At 44.0% G+C, this 17598-nt stretch overlaps 1 protein-coding gene and 1 pseudogene across 3 annotated transcripts in view; both read left to right on the plus strand.

Moving 5' to 3' along the window:
• Positions 1-17598, plus strand: part of LOC124802581 (EF-hand calcium-binding domain-containing protein 4B-like) — a 774205-nt gene that overhangs the window by 619413 nt on the left and 137194 nt on the right. The window lies entirely within an intron of this gene.
• Positions 12386-12503, plus strand: LOC124728038 (annotated as a pseudogene).

Consider the following 17598-nt stretch of genomic DNA (forward strand, 5'->3'; position numbering starts at 1 on the left):
TGTGATTCCAACTAGTGACAAATGTGAACAACATTGCGTGTAATTTCCGAAATGGAAAGCAGGAACGAAAATTGAGTCAAATGAAGACAAAAGAGTAAATATGTATAAAAATGACGGTATGAGATGAAATTTCGAGCAGTCGAAAGGTTTCATTATGTTACGCTCGAACTAGCTTCTGGTATGAGAAAATCAAGGTTACAGAAACGAAGAAAATTTCGTCCTATATCGATCGAGTGCTTACTTGAGTGCTGAGAGAAGTGAGTTCAAGAGAATTTTATCACACCGTGTGGAGATAACTGTGAAGAAGAGGTCTAACAAGTGTAAATAACTTAAGAAATCTTTTCTTGGAAATGTGAAGCACAGCTGTTTTCTACGTGATGTTAAGAAACAAATATAACACATTCTTACAGGAGATGTTACTCGTGAAAGCTAAACAGAAATTCCTATGAAGATACACCGTCTCCCCAAAACTTACGGAGACAGATTTTATTCGTGGCGTATAAACGATGTCAGCACACTAACTATATCTGGCAGCTTGCACTAGCAGCTGTAAACAACAGATATGCTACATTCGATCAGTCAGTTGTGGGAAGTAAGTGTTAAGCAGTGGACATCTACGTGTGTTAACGCATTCTGTCACAAATGGGGCAACATGTCTAAATGAAATGTTCAAGACATTCTCCAGTACGTTTTGAGGCCAAGTGTGTGGAAAAGTTTGTCTCGCACAACTCGACTCCTGAATGAAAACAACGAGCGTGGACGCCTGCAGCAACTTTATTGAAATGCAAAACGCGGACGATACTTTCCTGGATAAAATCGTCGCGGACTACGAGACTTAGTGCTACCATTACGAATCTGTTATGTAACAACATACTACAGAAATTCACATGAAGGGTCAACACTTTGACGATGTAACCGACATTGAAGCTAATGTGACGAGCGAGTTGAACAACATCCCATAGAAGGACGTTTCGAAAGTTTCACATGGTTGTATGAATGTTCTGTGCGTTATACTCGCATGGGGGCAGAGACGATGTGGAACAACTGAAGCATTAAAAACCATCCAGAATGATATTTTCACTCTGCAGCGGAGTGTGCGCTGATATGAAACTTCCTGGCAGATTAAACCTGTGTGCCGGACCGAGACTCGAACTCGGGACCTTTGCCTTTCGCGGGCAAGTGCTCTACCAGCTGAGCTACCGAAGCACGACTCACGCCCGGCACTCACAGCTTTACTTCTGCCAGTACCTCGTCTCCTACCTTCTGCAAGGTTCGCAGGAGAGCTTCTGTAAAGTTTGGAAGGTAGGAGACGAGGTACTGGCAGAAGTAAAGCTGTGAGTGCCGGGCGTGAGTCGTGCTTCGGTAGCTCAGCTGGTAGAGCACTTGCCCGCGAAAGGCAAAGGTCGCGAGTTCGAGTCTCGGTCGGGCGCACAGTTTTAATCTGCCAGGAAGTTTCATTAAAAACCATCTCAACTTTTCTGTTTTTTTTCCCTTAATCCAGGGGGCGTGTGCGGAAGCAGCTACCTGTTGAAGTAGGGGCCTTTTTATCCTAAGTTAGCGATCTGCCCGTTGGCACTTCGCTAAGTGTTCAGTGTGGTTACCATACATTGTTGTTTATCTTTCATCCTTCCTTCACAGTCAGGACCTCGTATCAACACACCTGGCTGTTCTCGGCTTTGGTCACGTGCACTGTGACACTTGTTTCTGTAATGTGTGAGGAATATATCAGTGCCTCCAGAAGCCATTACAGCCAGAAATGTGATTCAAGTAAAGTCGACGGGGAGGACGCTCTACTAGAACCTTCAACATTGTAGCGCGTCAGCAGTCGTTGGTTAATATATTAAAAAACTAGAAACCCGCCTCGACTGCGAAAAAAGCACCTAGTGTTTACCTAGGTTTCGACGTAGATAACTACACCTCCTTCAGAACAATAAAACCCACAAGTGCCTAAAAAGACCTTTGTCAGTTATTAAAAGAACATCGTGGCTATGCATTTATAAACGAAAAAAGGGGAACACAAACAGTACATATGTAGAAAGTCTAAACCGTTACTTAACTTAATGGTGTAACCTCCACCTCACACCGGCTTGTGTTCGATGGGCCATGAACCGCCATACACTGCAACTACAAATGGACCATTTGTCTTTTTAGGCACTTGTGGGTTTTATTGTTCTGAAGGAGGTGTAGTTATCTACGCCGAAACGTAGGTAAACACTAGGTGCTTTTTTCGCAGTCGAGGCGGGTTTCTAGTTTTTTAATATATAACGCTCTACTAGGTTTCCTCGACAAATCCAGCGCTTATTACATGTTTGTATTGTCGTACGAGGCGTGAAAAACGGGTTGGTGCCCTTTACTGCACAAATCACATCCTTTTTTCCGCGAGGTTAATTTGCCCGGTATGGTCCCTTGAATCTGTCATGGACAGTTCCCTTCCAGACATTGATGCTAATATAAACCTGATGTCTTGCGTCCAAGATCAGTCGAATATTTATATCTGCCAACTTGTTGATCTTGTCACAAATTATTATCTCTCTCTCTATGTGAATTCCGACACAACAATAAATAAAATGGAAGCTGTCAGCGGTAGATGTTCTGCACTGCCTTATAGAAACCGTTCGGAGAACTGTAATCTTATATGATGGTGTCGTCTCCTAACAGCATGCACACGCTGTAATGCAGATAAAGTGTCTGATGGTGCTGAAATGTGTTGAGTAGCCCCATTTGATCAAAGTTGTTTTAAATGATCATCTACTGATCGCAGTACTGGCTCCGCCATATCCGGCGTGCGAACAGTGCGACGTCCACCACGATTCCTCGTTGCGAACGACCCCTTGTCTGCCAATGGCTGTGACAATCTACCGAACATTTCTTCACATGATACGCGACCGTGAAGATGTTAATCGGTGTATATGATACGTGCTACTCGATTAAAGCCGGAGACTAACCATAAAAGGACACTATGTCTATAATTTGCCGGGTGCAATAAAAGGACTCCTTTTTGGCAAATGTCCGAGCGGAGCGAAAACAAGGCTCCCTAGAAATTACACAATGGATTTTTGTACAAGTTTTATAGCCAAACGAAGAGAAGAAAATGCACAAATTGGGTATCGGACCGACCAGCATGAGATTCGAGTAGAGCTGCTACTAGCTACTTAAATGGTGTTTAAAAATGTCAAATCACGGCTAAAACTACACACTTTTGCTAATAACAGAATACTGATGGATATTTAAACATAATTCATGCTTTATCAACAAAACTCGAAAATAGAAAAGAGAATTTAAGAAAACAAATGTTTTGAGAAATGCTTTGTCTAAAAGTAATAAATACAATAGAATAGAAGAACGTATGAAATGCCTTTGGAGGATGCTCGAAGACATGCAAAGCAAAGGAGACGCAGACACAGAATTTAAAATTCAAGCAACGCAATCTCTGTTACATCATGTCACCTGGACATACACGAGAAAGCTGCATACAAAACTATGCTGCATACAGCAAACAGAATTGTGTGGAACAAGGGGACAGGGTGAAAGAACTAAAAATCACTAAACAAATAGCTGTGCCTAACGACTTCGCCACCTCAATGACAGATAAAATACAAAAAGAAATAGCGAAAAAAAGGAATTCCTGGCTCTTCGGAAGGAACAAGCTGTACAGCCAAATCTATATCCACCATACATTATGTAGGTACATTTCTAAAAAAAATAGCAAATCGACTTAGATCACATAAAGTGGAAGTTGATTTCACAAGAAACTAGACCAGAAATTAGTGCACGCCTTAACAATTATAAAAGATAAATTCTCAAATTCAGGAATATACAAAACCACATGTAAAACTTGCTCAAGCGGCTTCATAGGGTAGTTTGGCAGCAAATTTCATGTTGGTACACTGAACGTATCAACTGTTGCACACATTACCATTTCATAAAATCAGTAATAACAACACACATAAAAATCACTGGACCCATTCAAAAACATAGAAGATGATCTTAAGATACTTCACCACGTTCAAAACTCACATACGATGTATTTAATGGAGGAGCTGGAAATTTTTGTAAAGGAAAAGCAAGGAAAAAATCGTCAATCACAAGCTAGTTAGTGAATCAGTTAATTTTTCCAAACGTATTTTCTCTTTATGTTAATTGCAGTAATTTTCGTAAATATATCGTAGACACTACTCAGCATTTACAACAAAGTAGAACGTAAACATAATAGATATTTTTAAAATTTTCATTAGCGAGTATCGATCAAGTAAATTTTATAATTAACAGCTTTGTGTAAACAATGTAATCCACAGAAAATGTAACTCCTCTCACTGTATACAAACTCTTTGTGAAACCATACTGTCATAATTGCTCTGTAACAAGTTCTGATTTCAAAAACAAGTGATGATTTGCATGTATGTGATACTCTGCATAATTAACTTAATTGACTTCTTAGCAGGCAGCTCGTCTCTGACATAAAAAAAACCCAAGATATATCTCGTCCTATTTTATGATATCAGTATAACCTCAAAAAGACGACTACAGTGCAAGACAGGCAGAAAATCACACATACAAACATCACAGAAATTCCTTGTGTAAACAAATGCACATGAGAGTGAGAATAAATTTTCGAAACGCGTCAAGCCAACCAAGATAAAATACGTAACTCTTGTACTTCGTCGTTAGTTAGATCTTGTATGACACAGTTGCAGGGTTTCCACAAACGTTGATTATGGTGAATGAAATTAAGTTACAGTTCAACGTACAGTTTACAGTCTTAGAATTCTGAAGTGTCGATGTGGATGCTCAGTCGTTTTCTTATATCACTTAGCGTATGAGCGTCCCAGCTGCGGTACATGAATTCGAGCAGCCTGCAAAGGCGCTTCAAATGTTTCTCTAACCTACTTTACTTTATACTTTCAGGCAAATCATTTCACAAACCATCAACCCGTTTTTCTCCAAAAATTTTGACTATTATTTACGTCGTTCAAACCTCATTTTGTCAGTAGTCTTGTTTTTATGCCAGTTCATCAGAACGATACAACTGAACAGCTGATGAGGGAGACACTTGTTAAGAGCTACATCTGACAACAGTTTCAGAACACAGAGACGAACACGGGAAGTAAGAATTAGTAATGCACGTCAGTAGGACGAAAGCCTTACAGAGAAGAACACAAGAAATAAGAAAAAGCTATGCACGTCGGTACGACGAAAGCCGTACAGAGAAGAACACAGGAAATAAGAATAAGCAATGCACGTCAGTTGGACGAAAACCTACTCGGAACAAGATCAATTGGCCATAACACAATAAGTATTTTTTTTTACGGACATATATGCCCTTTTTCTAGTTTTGGGCAGCACTAGTTCCTGTAAGGTAAGGGACACTTTAAAACAACCTTGTATATTCTGACACGTGGGCAGCGTTCCATGTTAAAACTTAAATTGCTCCCCTGAAAGAGGTAATTCTCCACATGAGATATGGTAGTCTTGGTTACAGCAGACTGTTGTGTGTTGGAGCCTGTTTTATCTGCACTGATCTCTTCTGTAAATCCGACAGGCGATTTCATCAGCAGGTGTCAAGATGTTCTCACTCCCACTCAGCTGATAATTTCATCGGCAGCTGATGACGAGTTAGTCACCAAACTGTTTCTTATATCACTGTACTCGGTCGGCTGACTTGTCATTTTCTTGATTACGTCAAAACTTTGTTCCCTTCTAATAGATTGCACAATCTAACCCTAGATTTAGAAAAAGCGTTGGAAACATTTACTGGTACCCTAAATCACAGAGAGCGAAAAGTTACCTACAACTTATACAGAAATGTACTGTAATTATTAGAGCATGGGCGGTATGACTTCAGCGTACCCCTTCGTACCCCATCCACTACCCATCTCTCCCCTAAGCCATGGCCACGCGGGGTAGCCGCGCGGTCTAGGCGTCTTGTGACGGTACGCGCGGCTCCCCCGTCGGAGGTACGAGTTCTCCCTCGGGCATGGGTGTGTGTGTTGTCCACAGCGTAAGTTACTTTAAGTTAGATTAAGTAGTGTCTCAGCTTAGCGACCGATGATCTAAGCAGTTTGTTCTCATAAGATCTTGCCATAAATTTAAAAAATTTAATCCTAAGCCATGCTGCTTTTTTGGAAACAGGCCAGTCAGAGTGCTTCTAAACCAACGCTTACATTGTTTGTTGCCCCACTGTTCTACTGACCATTAAAACGAAACAGCGGATCAGTATGTGTCACAACTCGGCCGTCTTCTTATCTGTACCCCACTTGGCACCCAAATACGACTATAGATCGAGCTTTGTTTCCCAAGTGCTGCAAGGCACAATGGACCTCACATTAAATATCACAATCGTATTTCCACATCTAAATTTTTTGTATTATTGTTGTATATGTGTACGAAGAACATGTGGCTCAGTTATTGGTTGTTGTTGTTGTTGTCTTCAGTCCAGAGGTTGATTTGATGCAGCTCTCCATACTACTCTATCCTGTGCAAGCTTCATCATCTCCCAGTACCTACTGCAACCTACATCCTTCTGAATCTGCTTAGTGTATTCATCTCTTTGTCTCCCTCTACGGTTTTTACCCTCCACGCTTCCCTCCAATACTAAATAGGTGATTCTGTGATCCCTCAGAACATGTCCTACCAACAGATCCCTTCATTTAGTCAAGTTGCGCCACAAATTTCACTCCTCCACAATTCTATTCACTACCTCCTCATTAGTTATGTGATCTAATCTAATCTTCAGCATTCTTCTGTAGCACCACATTTCGAAAGCTTCTCTTCTCTTCTTGTCCACACTATTTATCGTCCATGTTTCACTTCCATACATGGCTACACTCCATACAAATACTTCCAGAAACGACTTCCTGACACTTAGATCTATACTAGACGCTAACAAATTTCTCTTCTTCAGAAACGCTTTCCTTGCCATTGCCAGTCTACATTTTATATCCCCTCTACTTTGACCATAATAAGTTATTTTTCTCCCCAAATAGCAAAAATCTTTACCTGCTTTAAGTGTCTCATTTCCTAATCTAATTCCCTCAGCATCGCCCGTTTTAATTCGACTATATCCCATTCTCCTCGTTTTGCTTTTGTTGATGTTCATATTGTATATCCTCCTTTCAAGACACTGACCATTCCGTTCAACTGCTCTTTCAAGTCTTTTGCTGTCTCTGACAGAATTACAATGTCATCGCCGAACCTCAAAGTTTCTATTTCTTCTCCATGGATTTTAATTCCTACTGCGAATTTTTCTTTTGTTTCCTTTACTGCTTCCTCAATTTACAGATTGAATAACATCGGGGAGAGGCTACAACCCTGTCTCACTCCCTTCCCAACCACTGTTTCCCTTTCATGCCCCTCGACGCTTATAACTGCCATCTGGTTTCCGTACAAATTGTAAATAGCCTTTCGCTCCCTGTATTTTACCCCTGCCACCTTCAGAATTTGAAAGAGAGTATTCCAGTCAGTATTGTCAAAAGCTTTCTCTAAGTCTACAAATGCTAGAAACGTAGGTTTGCCTTTCCTTAATCTCTCTTCCAAGATAAGTCGTAGGGTCAGTATTGCCTCACGTGTTCCAACATTTCTACGGAATCCAAACTGAACTTCCCCGAGGTCGGCTACTACCAGTTTTTCCATTCGCCTGTAAAGAATTCGCGTTAGTATTTTGCAACCATAACTTATTAAACTGATAGTTCGGTAATTTTCACATCTGTCAACGCCTGTTTTGTTTGGAAAAAATGGTTCAAATGGCTCTGAGCGCTATGGGACTCAACTGCTGTGGTCATCAGTCCCCTAGAACTTAGAACTACTTAAACCTAACTTACCTAAGGACATCACAAACATCCATGCCCGAGGCAGGATTCGAACCTGCGACCGTAGCAGTCGCACGGTTCCGGACTGCGCGCCTAGAACCGCGAGACCACCGCGGCCGGCTGTTTTGTTTGGAATTGGAATTATTATATTCTTCTTGAAGTCTGAGGGTATTTCGCCTATCTCATACATCTTGCTCACCAGATGGTAGAGTTTTGTCAGGGCTGGCTCTCGCAAGGCCGTCAATAATTCTAATGGAATGTTGTCTACTCCCGGGGCCTTGTTTCGAATTAGGTCTTTTAGCGCTCTGTCAAACTCTTCACGCAGTATCATATCTCCCATTTCATCTTCATTTACATCCTCTTCCATTTCGATAATATTATCCTCAAGTTCATCGCCCTTGTATAGACCCTCTATATACTCCTTCCACCTTTCTACTTTCCCTTTTTTGCTTAGAACTGGGTTTTCATCTGAGTTCTTGATATTCATACAAGTGGCTCTCTTTTCTCCAAAGGTCTCTTTAATTTTCCTGTAGGCAGTATCTATCTTCCCCCTAGTGAGATAAGCCTCTACATACTTACATTCATCCTCTAGCCATCCCTGCTTAGCCATTTTGCACTTCCTGTCGATCTCATTTTTGAGACGTTTGGATTCCTTTTAGCCTCTTTCATTTACTGCGTTTATATATTTTCTCCTTTCATCAATTAAATTCAGTATTTTTTCTGTTACCCAAGGATTTCTAGTAGCCCTCGTCTTTTTACCTACTTGATCCTCTGCTGCCTTCACTATTTCATGCCTCAAAGCTACCCATTCTTCTTCCAGTTATTGGTAGTGATCTAAATTACAGGTTAACGTGCACTTGGCGATAACTATACAGTAGTTCGACCTTGGCATTAAAGTAAAAAGAAAAATTGCGTTATCGATCAAAATAAGTAAATATTTGTTCTGTAACCGTACAAAACTCACAGGGTTCATTTAGTGGCACTACTGGTGTAAATTACGGCACACTTGATGCCTCTGTTCGAATAAATTTTCTTCTTGAGTCCGAGAAGCTTATGTCCACGATGGAGCATGATTTTAGGAAGAAACGCTGGTGCGAAACTGAGCTTGTTCTTTCCTCACATGAAAAACTGCGATTGTCGCTGAAGGGCACAGGCAAATTCCGTGATTCTAGATTTCCTGAAAGCGTGTAACATGGTGCCCACTGCAGCCCGTAAAAAGAGGGTACGAGCATATGGAATAGGTTCACAGATATGTGCGAGGTTTCTTGAGTTGAACCCAGTATATTGTCCTCGATGGCGAGTGTTTATCAGTGACAAGCGACGGACAGGGACATCAGCAATCTGCCGTTGTTTGCTGATGCTGCTGTGGTGTACAATAAGGTGTGGAAGTTGAGTGACGGTAAAAGGATACAAAATGAGTTGACAAAATTTCTGGTTTGTGCGATGAATGACAGCTAGCTCTAAATATAGACAAATGTAAGTAAATGCGGATGAATAGGAAAAACAAACGTACACTGTTTGGATACAGGATCAGTAGCGTCCTGCTCGACACAGTCACGTCAATTAAATACCTGGGCGTAACGCTGCAAAGCGACATCAAATGGAGACTACGGTTTATTGGGAGAATTCTAGGAAAGTGTATTTCATCTGTAAAGGACGCTGGTGCGACCTATTTTTGAGTGCTGCGAATGACATTCGTTGACTCTTCTAGGAACGTACGCTCTCCCAAATCTTAACAGTAAAGCACACTGTAATACGTAACAACCCTCACATAACTTCTGACACTGTAATTTGGCGAGCATCTCCGTCACGTTTTCGCTCTTACAAAACTAATCCATTACAGAACGCTCTGCTCTTGTTTTGTTCTGTTTTCTCTATCAGACTGTCTTGTAGTATTTAATGATTTGCTTTTTGTTTTGGGAAAGATGAGAGGGAGGAAGGAAAATATCGATACACGAGACGGGCACGCCGTAGGCCTTAACCCGGGGGTGCCTTCTGCTGTGATGCATCAGCTGCAAACCAGGGGACTGCAGCCGTTCCGTTGCCCAGCTCTGCGTAAAGTCGTGCGGCGGTCTTGCCGCAACGCGCGGGGTAAGTTGGTGGGCTGTGCTAGGATTTATGTGTCAGCAGCGAGACACTGTGCAGGCAGACATGTAGCTCGGCGATATCTCACAGCATTTGGCGGTATTATCTTTGTGAATACATCTTAATATGATTCTTGAGGTCTTCCCGGCGTACTGAATATTCTATGAGATTTCAGGATTGCAGCCGGATCACCTTGACTTCTTGCCACAATAATTCGGCTGGCAACCGTCCAGCCATCTTCAGGGGAGTGTTCGCCACTGGAGACTGCTAGTTCACGGTGTCGACTTTTATATCCAGTAGAGAACGCCCCTGTGACTGCCGCCAGTGGGCATGCGTTTCCGCGACAATTTTTGCTGTAAAGCCGATACCGTGAACTAGCTGTCTCCAATGACGGACACTCACCTGAAGATGGCTGGACGGTTGTCAGCCGAAATATTGTGGCAAGAAGTCAACATGATCTGGCTGCAGTCCCGAAACCTCAAAGAATACGTCTTAATAATTAAAATTCTAGAACAGCCGCAGATCGCATGTAACTTTTTTAAATTTTTATGTGTTTCACTCGACCTACACAAGCATCTTCAGGACTGTGGAAATACAATGTGTTACGCCACCATGCAGTAAGATGAATTCATCGATTTGCAATAAGACAAATTCACAGATTCAGCTTACAATGTGATAACTTACATTACGTAGCCGAGGGCCACGCGTAACAAACATGGGGCTGTGTATAGCGCAGCCATTGTACATAAAACGGAGTGAGTTGGTTCTGAAAAGTTAAAGTAAACTCCCTGGTCAGATACGTCGTAAGGTTAAACAGCAAGGCGTATCATTCCTTGCTGAGCGAGTCAAAGCCCTGTCGATATGCGCTTCAAGAAGCCAAAAGTAAAGCAATGTAATAGAAAAAACGCTAATGTCACTAAACTATGAAAAAATCCGCCGATTTTTCTGGCATTCGCACGTACAAGTCTAAAAAACTCACCTGGTTATTAAAAAATTTATAGAGATATAGTAAAATTACAAATTAAAATTATTATCTCCTCTTTTACGGGCGTTAATACATACATCCCACGTAGACACCGCCATGACAACTAACCTTCAATAACGTAGATTAAATTACCATTCAGACATGGTGACATGATTTCTCTTACGTCTACAACTATTAGACTGCAGTATATGGAGTGAGAGGCATTCACAACGTACATATTTATTTACAGTGTGTATAATTAGTATATATACATACTTGCATATACTCATGAAGGTATCAAATTTAAAATTGCATTCAGCTCTCTGTTTAAACCAGATGGCTGATACGAAGGACATGCATATTGGCTCTGCTGACGTTAAGAAGAAGGTAGACAGTCGCTGCTCAATAACTACCGATATAAACGTAGATGACTTATCTGGACGTGAGGTACGTCAGGGAAAGTCAGAGCTCTTGATAACGTTTGTGAAGTCACTGACATTGTTGATTAAGAGATTGGACGATAAAGTTAATTTCCGTCTTAGACCGCACAGCAGCTTGCATAGTGTACATGTAGAATGTAATTAATATTTTCGAGAAAATTTAAGTGCACATAAATGTTCATAACTTGAAACTTACCGGAAAATAAATAAGAAATCATCAGTTATGAAGACAACTGCAATAGTGTTGTGTGTGTGTGTGTGTGTGTGTGTGTGTGTGTGTGTGTGTGTGTGTGTGTGAGAGAGAGAGAGAGAGAGAGAGAGAGAGAGAGAGAGAGACCTTTATTAATCCGCAAAATCTGCAACACTTTTTAAAATTAGAGGATTAAAATTGTGAAATCTGTGCCATCTGATGCTGGGCTTGTGCATTTGGGAATTTGCTTGGAGGAGTTTGTGAGAAAAGCTTCAGTCAAGGAAAATCTCCAAAACCCGGCCAGAATTGCTGGTGATTTAATACCTATTTTGGTGGCGGATTACGGTTGCGCGTATGCGCTGTTCTATCTCGATGTTCGCCTGCTCGCCCCCTTTGCCGGTTCCTCTTTGATCGTTGGGGCTGTCTTGCCTCCAGGTGAATACATTCCGCCTCCAATACGGTCCCAGGAAGGCAGCACTTTGGATAGTAGACCTCTTCCGCTTTCTCTTATTCAAATTTCTGCTTACTCCATGCGTAGTCGCTCGACGATATTAGCTTGTCGATGAAGTTCAGCAGCTGTTATAACTTCTTAGTCGACCATCTCCGGCTGATGAGTTACATGTTTGCCTTCTCTTATACTCTCCAGTTGTGTTTTGCCGGTGGCCGTCGTCTTATGTACGCTGGTCGTCTCGTTCGTCACCTGTGCAGCCTGCGTTGCCTGGTGCTCTTGTCTGCGAGTCTTCATCCGGAAGGCCGCTGGGACGCAAGTCATCGCGCTGGTTTGCGCCTCACGCGACCCGTGGCCGCTGACCTACCTCAGTAAGGGACAGCCCACATTCATATCGGCATGGAGCGTTGCTTGTAAGCGAGTCTCAGCTTTTCGGAGTGCCTCTAAGTCATGGGCAACGGCCTTGCCGCAGTGGCTACACCGGTTCCCGTGAGATCACCGAAGTTAAGCGCTGTTGGGCGTGCCTGGCACTTGGATGGGTGACCATCCAGGCCGCCATGCGCTGTTGCCATTTTTCGATGTGCACTCAGCCTCGTGATGCCAATTGAGGAGCTACTCGACCGAATAGTAGCGGCTCCGTTCAAAGAATACCATCATAACGACCGGGAGAGCGGTGTGCTGACCCCACGCCCCTCCTATCCGCATCCTCATTGAGGATGACACGGCGGTCGGATGGTCCCGGTAGGCTACTCGTGGTCTGAAGACGGAGTGCTTTTTTTCTCTGAAGTCATCGTACAGGGTCCTCTCATCGTGATGTGCCGGCACTGATGTTCTCCGCTCTGCGCCGCACATCCGTCATCCCCACCACCAAACTCTCACCGGCGTGGGATGGAGGGGTTGCGGCTGGGTAGACGGCCACCGTGGCCTCCCAGCGTAGTTCGGAAGGCGGTGTGGCGGGTCTACCGCATGGTCGTCTCTTCCTACTTCTTCGCTTCTTTCGCCCGCCATTTGCTGTGACATCCCCTGTTGTGTCATCTGCTTCTCTGGGTGGCTTTCGGCGCCGCAGCTGGTGCAAGCCGGGCGGCCGCGCTAGTTTGCTAAGTGAGGTCCGCTACATCGCGCGCACGTCGGCTGCTCTTCTCTGCTTAGTGTGCAGGCACGGGTGTCGTGTTTGCCGCCGCACTTGACACACTTCGGCTCGTTGCAAAAATATTTTGCAACATGTCCTACCTCCTGACACTTGAAGCTCTGAGGCTCCTTGTCAGGTCTCGCTGGGAAATTCTTTGCCTACAGTCTGAAACCCAGCAGGCTGTGCAGCACAAAGATCTGCTCCTCTCCACAACATTGTCCTTGGCTCCTGGATGAAGGACGGCGTCTTCCTCTTGTTGCTTTTGTTGTGTTTCATTAGAACCACATCACAAAAACCTGCGCGCAGTAGGCTTCTTGCGGACCATATTAGCATCTACATCTGTCTCTACATGGATAGTCTGCAAATAACTCTTAAGTGCCTGGCTGAGGGTTCATCGAACCGCCTTCACAATAATTATCTACTATTACAATCTCCAACAGCATGCGGTAGAAACAAACACCTGTATCTTTCCGTGCAACCTCTGATTTCCCTTATTTTCTTATGACGATCGTTTCTCCTATGTAGGTCGGCGTCAACAAAATATTTTCGCATGCAGAGGAGGAAGTAGGTGGGAAGACTCCGCCGCAACGAAAAACGCCGTTTTAATTATGTCCAACCCAAATTCTGTATCATGTCAAAGACATTCTCTCCCCTATTTCGCGATAATACGGATCATGCTGCTCTCCTTTGTTTTCCGTTAATCCTATCTAGTAAGGATCCAAGACCGCGCAGCTGTACTCCAAAAGGGGACGCACAACAGTAGTGTAAAAATGGTTCAAATGGCTCAGAGCACTATGCGACTTAACTTCTGAGGTCATCAGTCGCCTAGAACTTAGAACTACTTAAACCTAACTAACATAAGGACATCACACACATCCATGTCCGAGGCAGGATTCGAACCTGCGACCTTAGCGGTCGCTCGCCTCCAGACTGTAGCGCCTAGAACCGCACGGCGACTCATGCCGGCAAGAGTAGTGTAGGCAGTCTATTTAGTGCACCTGTAAAATTTTCTAAGTGTCTTGCCAAAAAACACAGTCTTTGATTAGCCTTCCCCACAACATTTTCTATGCGTTCCTTCCAGTTTAAGACGTTCGTAATTGTAATTCCTAGGTATTTACACTACTGGCCATTAAAATTGCTACACCAAGAAGAAATACAGATGATAAACGGGTATTCATTGGACAAATATATTATACTGGAACTGACATGTGATTACATTTTCACGCAATTTGGGTGCATAGATGCTGAGATATCAGTACCTAGAACAACCACCTCTGGCCGTAATAACGGCCTTGATACGCCTGGGCATTGAGTCACACAGAGCTTGGATGGCGTGTACACGTACAGCTGCCCATGCAATTTCATCACGATACCACAGTTTATCAAGAGTAGTGACTGGCGTATTGTGACGAGCCAGTTGCTCGGCCACCATTGACCACACGTTTTCAATTGGTGAGAGATCTGGATAATGTGCTGGCCAGTGAAGCATTCGAACATTTTCTGTATCCAGGAAGATCCGTACAGGACCTGCAACATGCGGTCGTGCATTATCCTGCTGAAATGTACGGTTTCGCAGGGATCGAATGAAGGGTACAGCCTCGGGTCGTAACACATCTGAAATGTAACGTCCACTGTTCAAAGTGCCGTCAATGCGAGCAAGAGGTGACCGAGACGTGTAACCAATGGCACCCCATACCATCACGCCGGGTGATACGCCAGTATGGCGATGACGAATACACGCTTCCAATGTGCGTTCACCGCGATGTCGCCAAACACGGATTCGACCATCATGATGCTGTAAACAGAACCTGGATTCATCCGAAAAAATGACGTTTTGCCATTCGTGTACCCAGGTTCGTCGTCGAGTACACCATCGCAGGCGCTCCTGTCTGTGATGCAGCGTCAAGGGTAAGCGCAGCCACGGTCTCCGAGCTGATAGTCCATGCTGCTGCAAACATCGTCGAACTGTTCGTGCTGATGTTTGTTGTCTTGCAAACGTCACTATCTGTTGACTCAGGGATCGAGATGTGGCTGCACGATCCGTTACAGCCATGCGGATAAGATGCCTGTCGTCTCGACTGCTAGTGGTACGAGGCCGTTGGGATCGAGCACGGCGTTCCGTATTACCCTCCTGAACCCACCGATTCCATATTCTGCTAACAGTCATTGGATCTCGGCCAACGCGAGCAGCAATGTCGCGATACGATAAAACGCAATCGCGATAGGCTACAATCCGACGTTTATCAAAGTCGGAAACGTGATGGAACGCATTTCTCCTCCTTACACGAGGCATCACAACGTTTCAGCAGGCAATGCCGGTAAACTGCTGTTTGTGTATGAGAAATCGGTTGGAAACTTTCCTCGTGTCAGCACGTTGTAGGTGTCGCCGCCGGCGCGAACCTTGTGTGAATGCTCTGAAAAGCTAATCATTTGCATATCACAGCATCTTCTTCCTGTCGGTTAAATTTCGCGTCTGTAGCACGTCACCTTCGTGGTGTAGCAGTTTTAATGGCGAATAGTGTAGTTGAATTTACTTCTAGAGTAGTCCTCTCAGGCCGGTCTTGGTTGCCGTCTTATTTGTGGTCTCCTACAGCTCCCTCCCCGGTGCCGGGGCACTGTATTTGCCCAGGAGTGGGGAGAGGGTGTCGTAGTCATCCTGGCTGTCGACGCCCGGCTTGAGGAGAGCACCTCCATCCTCAGACACTGGACGCTCATCTTCCCTTTGACAACAGCTTATAGCTGTCCGAGGATCTCGCTCATCCTTAAGCTGGATGTACAGAGTGAGAGAGAGCCCCGGATCATCTGCTCGTCGGGTGCTCTGTCCTCTTAATTGATTGCACTCGGTTCGTCTACCGGTCTTTTTACCTCACCTGACTTCCCGGGTCATGCCACCGAGGAGCCTCTGGTCGTTTTCATTGTCGTCTCCTTTTCGAGACATCTTCCTCAACTCAAAGACTCAGGACAGTTTGTTGACGCTGTGAAAGCAGCAACACGACAATCTGCTCTGTGCGCACGGAACCCTGGGCAGCTACACTTCTCAGCCTCCGCAGCGGCGAGCACTTATTTATAGTGATCCGCTTGCTACGGCTACCAAACGGGAACTGACAACACACTACTTGCCGCCTCCTTTTATACTTGCAGAACTGCTTCTCATGCCCTCATGGGCAAGTGAGTGGTTTGTTCTTTGGACGACGACAAATGTATACCACAGATTTCGCTCCGATTTTAAATCTTCAAATCAGCTCACGCTAACATTTACAATTTTGTCAATAATTATTAACGCAAACAGATTCTTACAATCTGGTGCGTCGCGTCCTTGTTCGTCCCACGAGCTGACAAACGAAATGAAGACAAGTGTTCGCCAGAACAGACTTTAACGGTAGGATAATGGTAAAATGGACAGAGTGGAGTTAGTGACACGTATACAAACCTTAAATGTTATCTTTAGATAAAAATATGACCTGAATAGAGGTACTTACATTAAATGAAACAACAAGTTTCCTGCTACCAGTCACGTTTGAAAGGTTTCAACCTCCATCATCAGGTGGATTTACAATTGCTAGTATGACATTTGTGTGTGGAAAAACAAAACACTATGGTTTTGGGTTTCTTTTGTCAAAAAATTAAATGCGTATCTGACGGTAAACATAAAATAAGGAAAATAAAGTACCTCCAGTGGTCACAGGTTCCTTTAACTGTCGTAACTCATCACACGTATACTGTTATATTCTGTAAACAAATATGGCGAGTATCATAAGTTCCTCCAAAAAATGGTAACACAACACACACACAAATTTCATACTAACAATTGTAAATCCACCTGACGATGGAGGTTTAAACCTTTGAAACGCGTCGTAGGGATAAATAAACAGTGACTGGTAACAGTAAACTTGTTGTTTTATTTAATGTCAATAGCAGACACGGTAAAGCCTAAACTAAAAATGTTCGCATTTAAAGAAGTACTTACAGTTCCAGCCCGGTGGCTTATTGACGTGTTTTGGGGTTGATCAAGAGAATATGACAGATCCGCTGGTGGTTGCCGAATTAGGGTACAGGCGGTAAGGGCATTTTTGAACAAGTTGCCTAGTTCGTGTGAGCCATCCGCTTCGGTCTACAACAAAACAATTGGGCAATTGCGTCTGCGACTACCAATTGAACGGATCTTCTGCGGAGGCGCGTCCGGTCACGTGACGGGGAGACAGGGAGCGGGAGTCCGCTGACGTGTTTGGCAGTCGGCAAATCTCAGATAAGATAGGGCCGGCGGCCGGCGGTACGGTAGTTGTGCCGTCACCAGTCGCGACTCGGCCTCTGCCCTGAGCCGCGCCATGTCTGTGCGTCCTCAGCAGGTGAGTAGCAGCAGCAGGCGGCTGGCGGGACGCTCCCGTCACCCACCGTGTGCTTCAATCCACGTTAGCAGCTCACTCGCATTAGCATTCCCTGCGTCACTGCGTTTCCCTAGAATTCCGGTAAGTCTGGTAAAGAAAATCCATCAAACTGTCTGCAGTCACGGGACAAAATATTAAGTCACCCACGTACA

This window comes from Schistocerca piceifrons, chromosome 1, assembly GCF_021461385.2.
Source record: "Schistocerca piceifrons isolate TAMUIC-IGC-003096 chromosome 1, iqSchPice1.1, whole genome shotgun sequence".
Classification (NCBI taxonomy): Eukaryota; Metazoa; Arthropoda; class Insecta; order Orthoptera; family Acrididae; genus Schistocerca; species Schistocerca piceifrons.